This window comes from Echinops telfairi, unplaced genomic scaffold (assembly GCF_000313985.2).
Source record: "Echinops telfairi isolate 266 unplaced genomic scaffold, ASM31398v2 ScPeMD7_5592;HRSCAF=6446, whole genome shotgun sequence".
Lineage (NCBI taxonomy): Eukaryota > Metazoa > Chordata > Mammalia > Afrosoricida > Tenrecidae > Echinops > Echinops telfairi.
In genome coordinates this window covers 55,136,239-55,151,360 of record NW_022109491.1, presented here as the reverse complement: position 1 = coordinate 55,151,360, position 15,122 = coordinate 55,136,239, and the positions used below count along the sequence as shown (strand labels likewise).

General features: G+C 41.1%; 1 protein-coding gene and 1 non-coding gene across 2 annotated transcripts in view; both read left to right on the top strand.

Annotated features, from left to right (window-relative positions):
* The window catches only part of NTM (neurotrimin), a 1,335,738-nt gene that overhangs the window by 156,901 nt on the left and 1,163,715 nt on the right, over window positions 1–15,122 (top strand). The window lies entirely within an intron of this gene.
* LOC115871430 lies at window positions 4,667–4,830 on the top strand. Its single transcript, XR_004047298.1, has one exon. It is a non-coding gene; the product is annotated as a U1 spliceosomal RNA (small nuclear RNA).

Here is a 15,122-nt window from a genome sequence, read left to right as displayed (position 1 = left end):
TTCTTTGTAGGTGTATAGATATTATTGTATCACAGATAGCCTTGTACTCCAAATGCTTCATTGAACTTTAACTGTTCTTTCGGTGGTGGATATGTCCTCTTTCCTCTTCATTTGATCGTTAGTAACACAGTCGATCATGCGATTGCCTGATGCAAATGGCCATTCCCAGTCCAAAACAGCCCCTGACTGTCTAGAATATTGATGTGTAGGCTTTCCATTTTACTTTCTGACTTTCATCTCAGATGCATATCTTGCCTGTTCTACATTCCAATTATGAATGGCTGTTTCTTCTCGTTTGCTGTGCCACATCAGCAAATGCAGTTCCTACAAGCTTTATTCCACTTCATTAAAGAAGGCACTGTTTGAGGAGGCAGTTAATTTTGCCCGGTCATATTTTGTGTGCCTTCCGCTAGAAGAAGAGCTGATCATTGGGCACGATGTCAGGGGAGCTACTGCAACTCGCCGTAGATGTCCACAGTCCAGGGTTTCAGAAGTAGATTGCCAGGCACTTCTTTCTCATCCATCTGAGTCAGAAAGCTCTGCTGCAGGGTGTTCATCAAGATTGAATTTAAAATGCCAGTGTCCTAGTTTCCAGCATCTCAGCAACACAGAAGCTGTCACATTAGCACTGACTGACGCAAGATAATAGACCTGCAGTAGCTTCCGCTAACTGTATCTTTAGTAGTCATTTGATATTTAGCTTTTTATATCTTCTTATGCTATTGTACATAGTATATCTTCCTGGAAAAGTCATACAAAAATCATATTATATTAAGGTTAGGGAGTACTCTAACCTGTGGTGCATATCAAGTTATGGTGAATTGAATGAGCTTTAGAAGCCAAATAACTAATAATGGTATAGTTAGGTTTCATAAATGTGCACCTGTAGAACAACAAGCAAACATGAGCCTGGGTCTTGTAGCCATCCTGGCAGTTGGGAAACACCCGAACTTTCTCATCTCTATTGATACATCAGATTTCTGCCATATGCCCCAAAGATAAAAAGAAGGTAGTGCCTAGCCTAGACTTTCACAGATTTTGGTTTTATTTCTTAATCAGTTGCATTGTTTAGAGATTTGTAAGCAGTGGGAGGGGTGTGGTTATATCTTGCAATCAATATGGTTTACGTGTGTTCTGGGATAGTTTTGTAATATGATTGTTGCAATAAAAATTTATCAGAGCAATAAAAAAGGACAAGAAAAAGTCTAAAGACCCTCGTATAAAAGCAGTTGCTTTATATTTTGAGAGTCCATGGTGAGACATTCTGGACAAAAGCCAAACTGTGCCCATGCCTACCCCACCCCACCCCTTCTTCCATCCAGCATAGCACATAGACATGAAGAATTCTCTAATCTTCATTTTAACATATCATTATTATAAGCATTTGACATTTTTTTTCTACTGGGTGATACTCAGACCTGATCCTTTATGTGAAACAGGGTTTTCCTAGAGAAACAAAACCAGGACACTTATGATTATAGATAGATAGATAGATAGATATAGATATAGCTAGGTATATAGAACATAAGAAATAAACAGCTAAGTCTATAAAACAGTGCAACTCACTTCCATGAGACAGATAATATACTGGCAGTCCTTCAAGTCTTGAGGGCGTCCAGGTGCAAGTCAAGGAAGCAAACAGCTGAGTCCCTCTGTAGAGCAATTCAGGCAGTCCAGGCACATGCAGCAAACAGCAAAGCAGGTCACCAACAGTCAGCCAGATGACAGCGTCTGACAGTCCCCCGCTCAAGCAATGTGTACTCCAGTAGTATGGCAAAGCAGGTCTTTAAAGAACCTCAAACTACAGTGACACAGTCCATGGGTTGGGTGTCCCACAGGTAGTGTAGCTCATAATTTGAGCAGAGAACCACCTAAGGCAGCTGTACACTGGTCAGATAATCAAAGAGCAAGAGACAAGATAGGCAAGGCTCACCAAGCCATCTCTCTCTCCACTCTTCAATTAATCCTACATGTGTTTATTGGCCAGGTTGGCACAATAAACCTACCTATCACATCCTTTTACACCAGGTTATTTTTTCCTTTCATTAGAAATGATTTTCCTCTTTGCAATATTCTGGGAGATATTTGCTGTAGCAGTCTTACATCCCTTGATGGACTTTCTTCAACAGTGCTAATATGTTCCCAATACATATTTTTGGTCTCAGTGAGGGTATACTTGGCCTAGACTATGGGTAAGTTAAACAGTTGCTTAAAGTCTGATGTGCATGGAGGCTTAGGTGGTCTACTCGGTATTAAATGACCCATTTGATAATAGTGCAGTAATCTTTTAGAGAGAATCATAATTGATAGTCTCAAAGAATCCTAGTCATGGAAAATGTATGGATTACAAAATATGAATTATCTTTATTTTAATGATTAAAAAGTAGAGCTCCATGAAGTAGAAATGGGGTTGTAGTTAGATTCCACCAGTCAATTCCAAATCATAGCAACCTTATGTATAACAGAAGGAAACACTGCTCAGTCCTACACTGTTCTTATAATTAGTGTTATGCTGAAGTTTATGGATGCAGCCACCTTGTCAATCCTTCTCCTTGACAATATTCCTCTTTTTCACTAGCCCTCTATTTACCAAGCATGCTATCCCTTTCCATCAAGTGATCTCTCTTGCTAACTTGCTCAAAGTGCATGAGAGAAAGTCCTACCAGGGTGGGAGCAGCACAGTAATTAATTTAAGTTCCATAGCTAGCAAGGGTCACAACAGGCATCCACATCCTTGATCTCTTGCTTCCAAGCCTTGCCTATCTTCTTTTATCCAATCACTGTGTTTGAGTTGGATTAGCCATTTTTCATGGTCAGGTGACCTAATCTGAATTAGAAACTCTACCAGTGATTGTTTCTGATGTCTACTGTACAAGACTAGAGAGAAGAGGCAGCTAATTGTAAAGTTAGAGATAATCTCTACCTTCTAGGAAACTCTTCCTGCCTCACTGGTTGGACCCCTTCTTTCTTTCATGGACTACTTGGCTGTTCACATAGAATGCTGGTATCTGTCTATTAAGTCCATATTTGTCATTTCCCCTTATTTTTATGGCCTCTTATTTTATAGACTCAGAACAATACCTAAAAATCTCCCCAACTTCAACAAAAGGTGACTTGATGATGAGTCCCACATTACTGCTTCCAGAAAAGATTTTCTTCTGTTGGCTAAGCTTGTATAATCGATTGCCTCCTGGCTAATTCCTCCCAGACTTATTAAAAAGCCCCTCGCATTGGAAGTGATCCAAGTTGCGCATGGCACCTCATCTCTATTCCCTACTCTTCTTTCTGTTTTTCCCTTCCAAATGCAGACAACATTTTTTATCCTGAAGTTCATCCCAGATTCCTCTCAAAATTGAACCTCTAGCTTTCAACTGGTTACCAAACACTAATATTTTATTTTTTAAAGATCAAATTGAATTTATTCTCCAATCTCATTGCCATTCCCTTGAGTTACAGAAATCTAGTTTCTAGATTTCCCTACAGTCAAATTCATTTGTCTGCCTCCAGCCTCGCCCCTTCCAGCTACACTGACTTAAGAAAAATTCTTCCAGAAAAGCAAATTTGACCTGATCGTGCCTTCCAAAAAAATCTATAAATACTGCAGAGAAATAATTTGCATGACACATAGAAGATCCTCTATGATCCATGATCACCGTTTCATTTGTTTCCATAGCCTATACGTCAGCTTTATTTGCAGCTTCCAGGAAATGAGATATCATCTTATTTTTGCATTGAACATTTTATGTACAGTATTCCCACCACATAGATTGTTTTGCTCTTCTCTTTTTCTCCCAGCTATTTCAAGATTTGGAATGATTTCCTTTAGGACACTTTCCAGAAATTCACTCCTAAAGTATGCATTATCTGACTCTACATATAAGGCTTGGGTACAACTCTTCAGTGATACCATCGGTGTCATGTGACTATCTCTGTCATAGGAGTTAACACTGTAAATGTGGTCCTACATTTACCATACTAATCTGCCTCCATCGATGGACTATAAACATACTGTTTTCTCCATCCTCTATCAGCAGTGTCTCACACACTGTCTGATCATATGGAGTGTTTGTGGAATCAATAAAGGTAAGACGATGATCGTGTTGAAACATGAGCATGCTGCACCCACAATCATGCCAACCTGACCCCTGGAGCTGTGATGTTTGAAAGTGACGTTTCAATTCTGTTTTATTGATCACATAGACCTCCAGTAGAAAAGAAAGTCACAACTCTGATGTTCCTACCCAGAAATAGGTACAGTCAAAATAAGTGCTCTGTTTTAAAAAAAACAAGAGAGAGAGAGAGAGAGAGACATTGTAATTGGATATTTCTGTCTTTTCAAAACCAAGAAGTTTTTCACTTAAAAAACCACCAAATGAAAAAAAAAACACACAAAAAAAACCCACCAAATGTCAACTCACGTAGGTACTTATTGCGGGTCCACCGCACCCAAAGCCTGGGATCGACAGGAGAACAAGTGATACAAGCAATACCGCTCCAGAGCTGTGAGTTCAGGGTAATCATTTGCACGCTGAGAACATTACTGGGATGTGGGTATCTTGCATACTATCTTGCAAAGCCAGGTGCAAGAGTCAGATTTTGTGGGTTTTGTTTTTGTTTTAATAACCGTGGTGATTATATAATTCACTTATTTAAATTCCACATATCCATACTTACCTGGCAGGGGAGATACCATGATCACGAAGGTGGTTTTCCCAGGGTGAGGCTTATCCATTGCACTGTGGATGTGCTGACCCCCGCGATTTCCCCAAATGGGGGAAACTCGACTGCATCATTTGTGGTAGTGGGGGACTGCGTTCGTGCTCTCCCCTGTAAGAAAAAAAAAAGATAAATCCACATATCCATATTTTGTTCAAATACTTGTGATATGCCTTTGAGTTTGAGATAAATGAGAGATAGTTTCTCTGCCATAAAGAAGCATTTTACACCTTGGTGGATTAAATAGATGTACCAACAGACAATGATAATGCCATACCACTAATGTTCCAATAGAAGTCCACTCGGGGGTGAGAATCCCGGACAGAGAGAAGAGCTGGCTGTCAGAAGCAAGAAAGCAGCACGTGAATCATTTAAGATGGACAGAAGAGAGAACACGAGTCTCCAGGAACTGTTAGATATTCGGTGCAGTGTATTGCAAGAAGAGAGTGGAGAGGTGACATGGGGACCCAGAGGGAGGACTTTTGAGGACTGAAGCTGGAGAGACAATATAAGGATTTACCAAGGGCAAACCAAGACAAATGAGTTCGTGACCACCCCCTCCCAAATGGAAATCTTTACTGCAGCTGTAGGGAGCCCCACGTGACTCTTAAGAGATTGAGAAAGTGGAACCAATTATATGAAAATGAATGTTTCTGAAAAATAGCAGAAAAATAGGGGGTTATTGACTTAATTAAAGCAAGAAAAAGACGAGGGGATAACTGAGATTGTGACCCTAAGCATGAGTTCGTTGAATGCAAGTATTTACCGGTCCATGGGAGGGCATCATGACAATCTTGATAAATCACGGTGTCTGGAACAGCGAAGGGTGTGGAGAAAGGTGAAGGAAACAAGTGGCAGCATACCTGAACACAAAAGTTCAAAGGGCACCCAAACTCTGTAATCAAGGTAAATAAAGAGGAACTCGGTGTCCACAAAATTAAAAAATATGCAAAAAACCATGATTAATAAAATAAAAATTAAAATAAAGACAGGATTGGTATCGTGGATTTTCCCTTTTGCTCCTGGCTCCGTGTCTCAGTCTGGAAATATGTGGATCCTGGTTTGATCTTTAATTTTGATTTTTTTCATCATTTCTTTTGTTCTTGTTCTTTAAAATTTAGATCATTTAAAATACTCCATTCAAGTATATGTACTTTTGATTAGTCATTTTTTGGTACGCCCTCATATGTTGCACCAAAGCTACTGCCTTAGTCTCCTAGCTCAAACACTAGCCTTGACGTGAGCAGGGGTAGCAGAGAAAGGAGACCAGCAGGCCTGATTGTAAAGCTGATTTGAACTCCATGCATTAAAGTGTCACCTGGACGCCTTCCTGAACGATTCCTTTGAGAAACAATTTCTGTCTCCTTCTGAAAGTTACTTACACTGTGGACAGCTTTCCTTTCCCACTAAGCCATTTTGTGCTGGGAGACTTCATCAGGTGCAGGCGTCATGTAGCGCTTACCTACGGCCTCCCTCTGAGGGAGGGGACTTTGACTCTCCCATGATTAAACTCACAAGCAGCTTGTGTACAGCTTGCCTAAATGCCACAAATGCTTTGAAATAAGCATGGAAATTGGTTTTTAAACTCCAGCAGTTCCTAAAATAGGGGTGGTTTAAAATAAAGCAGCACAATAAAATGAATTCCTATAGAGCAGATTGTGAGAAATAGCAGTGAGCCTCCAAAACAGGAAACCTCAGGAAGGAGGCATAAAGGGCATCCAGCCATTGCTGGGTCTGGGCATAGTGGGGGAAACAGGGATTGCTGGGACAGTCGTCAGCTCTGACTACGTGGCCCGGTGTGGTCACCTCATCTTTCTTTGTTCCCTGATGCTGCTTTTCATTTTATTTTCTGACTTGAAGCAGATATAATAGATTCTGTCAGTGCAAATCATGGGCTACAATACATTATGGCCTTTGGAATTCTAGGAAGGGGATCGGGTGGGATCTTCCAAATTAATAGCAATACTGTTAAAGTACTGTGGCGATGTTGAAGCAGAAGAGTGAGGAAGGATACTGGGATTTGTACTTCTAATCAGAGGGCTCAATTTAAGGCAAAAGGTGGAGATAATAGTAGAATATGTAAGAATGTGCACCAGGAATGACAATTTGGTCATGAGAGAGAGAGTGGGTAAAATTTGAGTACAGCATGTTTGAAAGTCTCAATTTTCCTTGAGCACTCGGAAAATAAGTTGTCGAAGAAAAAAATGGAGTTGGTGGTGCCTATTTGGCAGAAAAATGAAGGCTGACAGAATTGGAGATACAATTGTCCAAAGACAACTGCTGGATTTGGTAGCATCCTCCCAGAATCTTTGGATCTGGAATCTGTGTGTGATCCCTGCCTGCAGGATGTGTGGCGACTAACTCCAGATGACCCTGAGTTCTGAGGCAAAGGCTGGAAAAAGTGCTTCTTGGGGTGACTTCTCGCTGGAAACATGTAACTCGTGGTTAGGGTGGACAGAGCGTGCGGTGCAGAGGACGCAGCCTTCTAAAGGCGAGAATTGCCTGTACTGACTGATGAAGCCAGTAAAAGTGACGTGAACCCATTCATGAGTCTTCACCTTTATAGTTCGTATCAGCCTGGGAATGGCTTACAGAGGTAGGGTTACGTAAGAGTCATCCCATGTCAGCAGAAGCAGACACCCAAGCTGTGTTTGCGAGCAGCTCGGCCCCTTTCGTATCTTAGTGTCCCCTGCAATCATGAACTACAATCTTTTCTCTTGAAATGCAGCCAAATCGTTGGTAATCTGCCTATCAAAACACCTTTTAGGAAAAGTGGTGGTAAAGAATACTAATTTCACTCCCTCAGTCGAATGAGCAAGTCTCCCCTAATCCCATAACGCGATATTACTGAGACAATGGCATCCTCAGGTTCATAAAGGAGACTGACATCCTCCTCGACATTTCTTACAACCATTCTGAATACAGCCATCAGGTCAGGAGGGCATTTAGGAAGTAGGTGTATAATTAACCTAGTTGGAATTGGGCCAGATAAGCCAAGGTTAATGGCCCTGGGAATAGGAGCATTAATGGCCAGCAATGGTCAAGCCCCCTTTTATGTCCTACTCATTAAAGCTACCATTTATATTCTATAAGATCATGGCTTCTGGCCTTGGGACCAAGGGTAATGGAGAATCACCACTCCCCCAGACTGTTAGGCATTCTGACAGCTTCAGCCCAGTTCTTGATTTCCCCATCATAATATTCAGGTATAATATGTTTAAGCTCTCAACACATACTAACCATCTGCTTAGCACGGCAGATGATGGCTAAGACATACACACGATGCATATTGATGGGCAAAAATTATTTCAGAGATTCAGCCAACGGACCGAAAACTATGTGCCATCCTCCTGCTCTCACCTGTTTGGTGCTGACGTTCCTTTTTTGACTCACCCAGGTGAACTGGAAGAGATTCTTTAACGACCCTGGAATGTACTCATCCCTCGCAAGCAGGCATCGTTAACTTTCCTGCTAATTGTTCTTTACCATCAAGTCTTCTCCAACTTAGGAAAACCCCATGTCCAACAAGTCCAGCATTGTAGCCCCTCTGTATTTTGAGTCCTTTCCAGTCATGGGAGCTCAGATTCTAGGATCATATCATACAATGTTCTGTTGTGATTCATAACATCCACTGGCTAATTTTATGAGAAAGATCAGTGGGCCTTATTTTAAGTTTGTCTTAGAGCAGAAACCCCTCTGAAACTGGCCAACTTTGAATGACCCTTCTGGTAGTGAAATAGATTCTCAGAGAAACACAAACAAACACTGATAGCTTTAATTGTGTATGGCTGTGTTTTTAGAAATTGGATACAACATTCACTAAGATTGAGTCCGTAGGGTCCTCTGGAGTTGGCGAGTTCTTTGTGTTACTAGAAGCGGAAGGTTTAAATAAACCTTGAGGGGATTTTACACAGGCCATCATTATTTGACTCATCCTTCTCCTGCCTTTGGGGTCTGAAACACCTTCTGGGCACTACCTCTCCCAGTAAGTTTAAAAACTAAGTATGCACTGCAAGTTACTAAAAGTCAAAAGCTACATGCTGTCAGCAATAGCATGCATCTACAGAAGACCATGTAGTTTAAACATCAGTTCCTCACTCACACACACAATGTAATCCTCACGTAGCCTCTCAGGAGTAGATATAGAATTTCCATTTCATCAACAGGAAAATTGAGGTCCACAGCCATTTCATCTCTTGTTAGTTGCCTTTAAGTCTATGCCAACCCATGACAACTGTGTCTGTGCTGAACACAACTGCTTTCTATAGGATTTTCAAGGTTGCGACAGTTCAGAAGCAGATTGTTAGGGTTATCTTCTGAGATGCATGTGGGTGGGATCAAACCACCAACCTTTTGGTAGTAATTGAGTTGATGGCTCTGATGCTAATAAGAAGCAGCTCAATTCAATGTAGAAACTTGAATTTTCATAAACAGAAAGGAGGAGAGATTGAAAGTAGAGACTACATTCTTGGATAGAGACCGGCCTGGATGCTCATGAACATTGTGAGATGCTTCCTCAGGAGTCTTGTGCTGGCTCAGTAGGGGTGTATCTCTACATGAACTGGTACCATGAGCCTTTTCCAGAAAGAGAAGAACAGGCTAGCAGAGAGCCAGTGCTACAGCTCTCCCTGCTGTGTTTCATTTTGCACAATAGCTCAGATGGCTGATGGTCTCCTCCACTGACCCAGCCCTGTTCTTCGGACCCAACAAAAGGGCCCTGGGGGAAGCAGAGCCAGCTTTCTTTCCCTTGACAATTAAGGACTGAATACAGACAGGACAGGGAGAAGATGCCAGCATAGTGCTGCCTGCTTTGGTATTTCCTCCACCAACCTGCAAGATCATCTAAGGCATTCACTCAACCCAAATCATAGCAGTGACTGGTTTTTCTGTGTGAACATCTCACTAGCTGAATGGAAGCATCTCAACAGATCTAGTGCTCTAATTTCCTTCATCAAGATAATAAAACCAAAGGTAATGAACAGAAGGAGAGAAAATGCCCCAGGTGGCATACTCTCTGGGGTGGGGTAGGCTCTCCTGGGCTTAAATACATCTAAAGTAGATCCAAAAGATAGCAGTGATTACAGGCTAATTGTCTGCCTGCATTATGTTAAGCGTCCTATCATTCTACATATATCACAAATACATTATGTCCGAAATCCTTTTAGTGAATTTCTCTTATTATTAATTTTATGTGTAAAAAATAGATGTATGAGGGCATAGGGTCCCCCAAAATGAAAAAAGCTATGCTGGGTGGAGCTTTCAAAATGCGCATTTTTCTCAGGAGTCAAGCAATAAGCAACTTGCTCTGAGTTAGTGCACCAAGTGGTGTCGCCTGTAAGGTTCCCTCTGGTCACAGTGAATTTTTTCACAAAAGCAGTTTCACTCAAAATTCAGATTGTGTGATAGCTGATTTAAGAGAAATTTTGTTTCCTGGTCAGAAAAAATGCTGCTAAACTGTTGAGGTGTTGACACAACTTACAAGGAGAGCACTATGGGAAAATCTCAACTGTATGAGTGTTTCTCTCATTTCAAAAAAGGTGAAATGTGGATTGATGACAAACCTTGTTCTGAATGTCCATCAACTTCCCAAACAGATGAAAATGTTGACTCGTAGTGCATTTGGAGTTCATTCCACTAGGTCAGACTGTTAATCAAGTTTTCTATATAGAGGTCCTGAAAAGACAGCATAACAGTGTGCGACAAAAAAAAAAAAAAAAAGCCTGATGTGTGGCAGATGGGGGACTGGTTTTGCAAAACCACAACAATGCACCTGCTCATGCAGCCATCTCAGTGTGCTAGTTTTTAGCAAACAACAGCATACCTTTCTCCATGTGACTTCTTTTTGTTTCTGTAAATGATAGGACAGTGATTTGACAACATAGAAGAGGTGAAGTAAAAACGAGGGAGGTGCTGTCAGCCATCCAAACAGATGAGTTTGAAAAATGTTTCCAAAAATAGAATCGCAGATTTGACAAATGTATTAAGTGTAATGAAGAGAACTTTGAAGGTGATAGCCTGTTTGATAATAAAATTTAAAAACATGACTTTGAAAAAAATTCTGGGTTTTGGGGGGGATGTTTTTTCACAGATCCAATGAAGATTATAGACTGGTTTTCTAGTTTAAGGTGCAGCTTTCAGAATATAAGTCATAGATACAAGCCTTGCATATACCCAGGAGCTGACTTGGTTTCCAAATGCGGAGTGGAGAAGGAGAAATAAGCTGTCCACTAACTTTGCTAGCTAAGTGTCTGAGGGCACAATCCTTTATCTCAAGGAGCTCACAGCCCCGCCACTGGAAGCACCTTTGGCCTTCTGCTCTACCAAAATAGCTCATGGTTGGTGGAGAGAGAATTGCAGCTGAACCCACGTGATAAAAGGATGATAACTATATCCATCGCAGTGTCCTTGCACTGATGCTAAGACAGAGACTCTTGTATCGCCCTGTTCTATCACTGCCCCTTATCCTGTTTGCAACAAGAGCTAACTCGACATTGAAGTGTGACTTCCATACTTTACCAGTTTGATTTCTCATCTTCCAGCCATTTTATGTTATCCATCTATTTGCTCATCGTTCATTCTATAAGCATCCACGAAGCATCTTCTCTGTGGCTGACATTGGGCCACACGGAAAGCATTCAAATATAATTATGACTGGGAAGTTGGAAGCATGAAAGTCAAACAGGCAATGTGATCAGAGAGCTCTGAACAGAAAGTTTCACTGTAACAACTTCTCACCTTGAAGTAGCTTCTGATCTTCCACTTGAAAATGGAATGGGAGACGCCTAATGCTACCTACCTCAGGGAGATGTTGGAAGGATTAAAATTCCATGTAAATCAATGAGCATAGACTTGTCACCAATCAGTTTTCAATAGATATGAGTTAATTTCATCTATCTTCTGAATTCTCTTTTGGAAATTGAACCTTCCCTACATACCCTACTTCTCTGGGTCCCTTTCCTGTTACCCCTATGCGTGTGCGTTCACACACACACACACACACACACACACACAGGACCACATCTGGCATATTTGACAATAGGTTCCCCAGGTGAGTGTTGAGACATTTATTTTAATTAAGGTCCAAATTTATGATCCTTTTGACACAAAGGGGCAGAGATGAGAGACATGTATGAGTAAGGCAGGCGAAATTGGTGATGTGTTCTAATGGAATGGCAAGGATTGAGGAGAGGAACTTCTGTGCCAGGATTTTATCACATGATATATAGGTTATTTTATAGGCTTGTGTGTTACTTTACAGTGTGTGCTGTGTGAATCCCCAACATGCACTCTCAGAAAATCCTGTGGTCATTGGAAAGACAAAGAAGAAATCATAAGATGTGCCCATTTCTGAGGATCGGACAGAGATGTGAATTTTTAAAAGAAGTGAAGATTTGAATTGCAGCAAAGAATACACTGTAAATTAGCAATGAGTCACCTTTTCCATCCGACATCTAGGCAGACAAGGTACAGGAGCAGGGAAGAGGAGCTTATGTTCCAATCATCCTCAGTGGGAGCCAGGGATTCATGTGAAGCTGTCTCTCTGTGGCAATTGGCAATGTTAGGGTGTTCATTTTACCTTTTCTTTCTCTCTTTTTGGACATGCTGACTCTCAGATAGTTATGGTTATGTAAGTTCATTTATGACGATGACCTTTAATGTCGAGCGAAGTCTCAGGGGCATGCATGCCAGGGAGAGAAAGGAGGATGCTGACTTCTCCCCAGCCTTCAGAGTGCCTGAGCACAGACTATGGTTCAAACTTTGCCTGTGATGAGCTGTGTGACCTTGGGAATGGTTTCCTTTCTTTGAGCATATTTTATCTATTAAATTGGGATTGTGATATTTGACAGTTGTTGTAAGGCTTAATTTAGATAACATAATTGAGATTCCCACGCAGAGTGACTGCCATTTACTAGAAACTCAATTAATATCTGTTACCTGACACATAACACAGAGTGAGAGACATTTGGCAAAGATTTCTTTGATCGTGATGATAATGCATACAACTATGGATGTTTGAAAAGAAGTAAGCACTGCCCCAGACTTGGCAGGGAAATGGGTGCTACCAATGGAAATTGGGAGGAAGTGGCTTTTCTGATTCCTCCGCTCAAGAGAACTCTGATCTTCCAGTTCTAGAAAAAAGAGCAATCTATGACTTGGGTGGCATCAGGTTGCATGAAGATACTATTTGGCCACTCTTATCACCCTTCTTTATCTTAGGCTTCCAGGCCTCACCATCAATTCCTCTTCTTTCCCAACAGGGGGACACTCTGAACATTAGTGTCTCTTAGCTCCCTGACTTGACATAAGCTAAGGGTACTATAGCCACCTGGCTCTGCTTCAGCCGAACCCTCTGAGGAATGGTAGAAATGGGTTTTCTAGGTCAAGTTTCATTGGCCTGGGATTGGTAGGGATTTAAACCAATTGACCACTACCTCTGCTTCCACATCCAAATGAAATTTGGAGGCAGCTTGCCAACACATTGGGTTCTCTCGTGGACTACTTGGGCATTCCCAATTACCCAAAGCAGAATGCACCTCCTCATTTTACTTGTTTTATTTCTTTTCTATCTATTCCTTTATTTCTGTCTTTCTCCCTTGTTCTCTCATTTTCATTTCATTAAGCCTTGCCCCAAATTGTGTAGCATTACTTTTCCTTTTGTCCCCATCAGAAAGCAGACCGCAAGATCCCCACACTGGATGGACTATTAAAAATGCAAAATACTGCCACAGAGCCCTCTAGTTTAAAAAAAACAAACCCAAAACTTTCAATAGCATATTATCCCATTCACTCTTTTTAATGTCAATAGTTCAACATTCAGGAGAGGCACACACCTACTCGCTCCTCAATGTGAAAACCCAACAAAGGGCCTGGTGTTCTTCTTGATGTCTCATTCTATCACCACCCTGCCAAAGAGCCTGCTTCACACCCCCTCTCCCACCCCAATTGCCTATGCTGCCACTTGGAACCTGTCATAAAGTGACCAAACTTACTCCAGCTCAAGGCTGTTGCTTATTACATTAAACTCATGTGATGACCTTGATTTCTTCATATTTCCCAAACACTGGAAAGGATGAAGGTTTCTCCCTCCATCCCTTGATATATTTAAATACAATGACTAACAAGGTCCACATTCTGGACCAAAGCCTTGATGAATACTGTACATTCCAAATATAAACCTGTGAAGTAGGTTATTAATTTCATTTTCAGTTGAGAAAATTGAGATTCGGGTAAGTAAATTGATTACTCTAAGGTCAGTGAGCTAGTAAATTATAAACATATTTCAAATCTACTCTCTATTATGTTCCATATTCATTTTTTTTCCTACTTGAGATTTGACTTGCATTTTTAGGATTCAAGATTTGGAGACTACTATAAGAGAGTATTGGATTCAGGGAAACAGTAGAAAGCAGAATTTTACTAAATTATAAAGAAGATATGGTAATGAAGAGATGATTCACAGAGGTGTGGGCAGGATAAGGGAAATCCAAAAAGCACGTGGAGGCATCACAATGGGAGCTGCTACTACCTCTAACGAGGAGCATGGCAATTTCTTTGACTACAATTGAGTTCTATGTTTGCCAAGGTTCTTGTCTCCACTAATAGTCTCAACTTTTGGTTCCACCTCTGAACTCTTGGCTTGGCTCTTTGAGTTCATTCTTCAGTTTCATTAAAACTACCAAATATTAATAGACAAATAACTTTTTCAGACTACATTCTGCACATAAAACTTGAGGTTTCTTTTTGATTTTGAACTTCTAATATTTCTATATTGAAGCAAATAGTTTTGTCACCAGGATAGTTCTCTTAAAAGTACTATGTATTGTTGCTTCTGAGCTAGATGGCCATTTATTTATCTTCAAGTCTTTAAGACCCCAGATGCTATATCTTTTGATAGCCAGGCACCATCAATTTTCTTCACCACATTTGCTTATGCACCCATTTGTCTTCAGTGATCATATTAGGAAGGTCGACACACAATGATATGATTTTTTGTTCTTTGATGCCTGATAACTGGTCCCTTCTACACTTTGTGGTCACACAACCCACATGGAAGAAGCACACCAGCCTGTGTGACCACGAGGTGTCAAAGGGATCAGGTATCAGACATCAAAGAACAAAAAAATCATATCACTGTAAATGAGGGGGAGTGCAAAGTGGAGACCCAAAGCCCATCTGTGGGTAATGGGACACCCCCTTACAAAAGGGTCGCTGGGAGGAAACAAGCCAGTCAGACTGCAGTGTAGCAACAATGAAACATACAACTTTCCTCTAAATATTTAATGCTGCCCCCCTCCCCCACTATCATGATTCCCATTTTGCCTTACAAATCTGGCTGGACCAGAGGATGTACACTGGTACAGATAGGAACTGGAAACATAGGGAATCCAGGACAGATGATCCCTTCA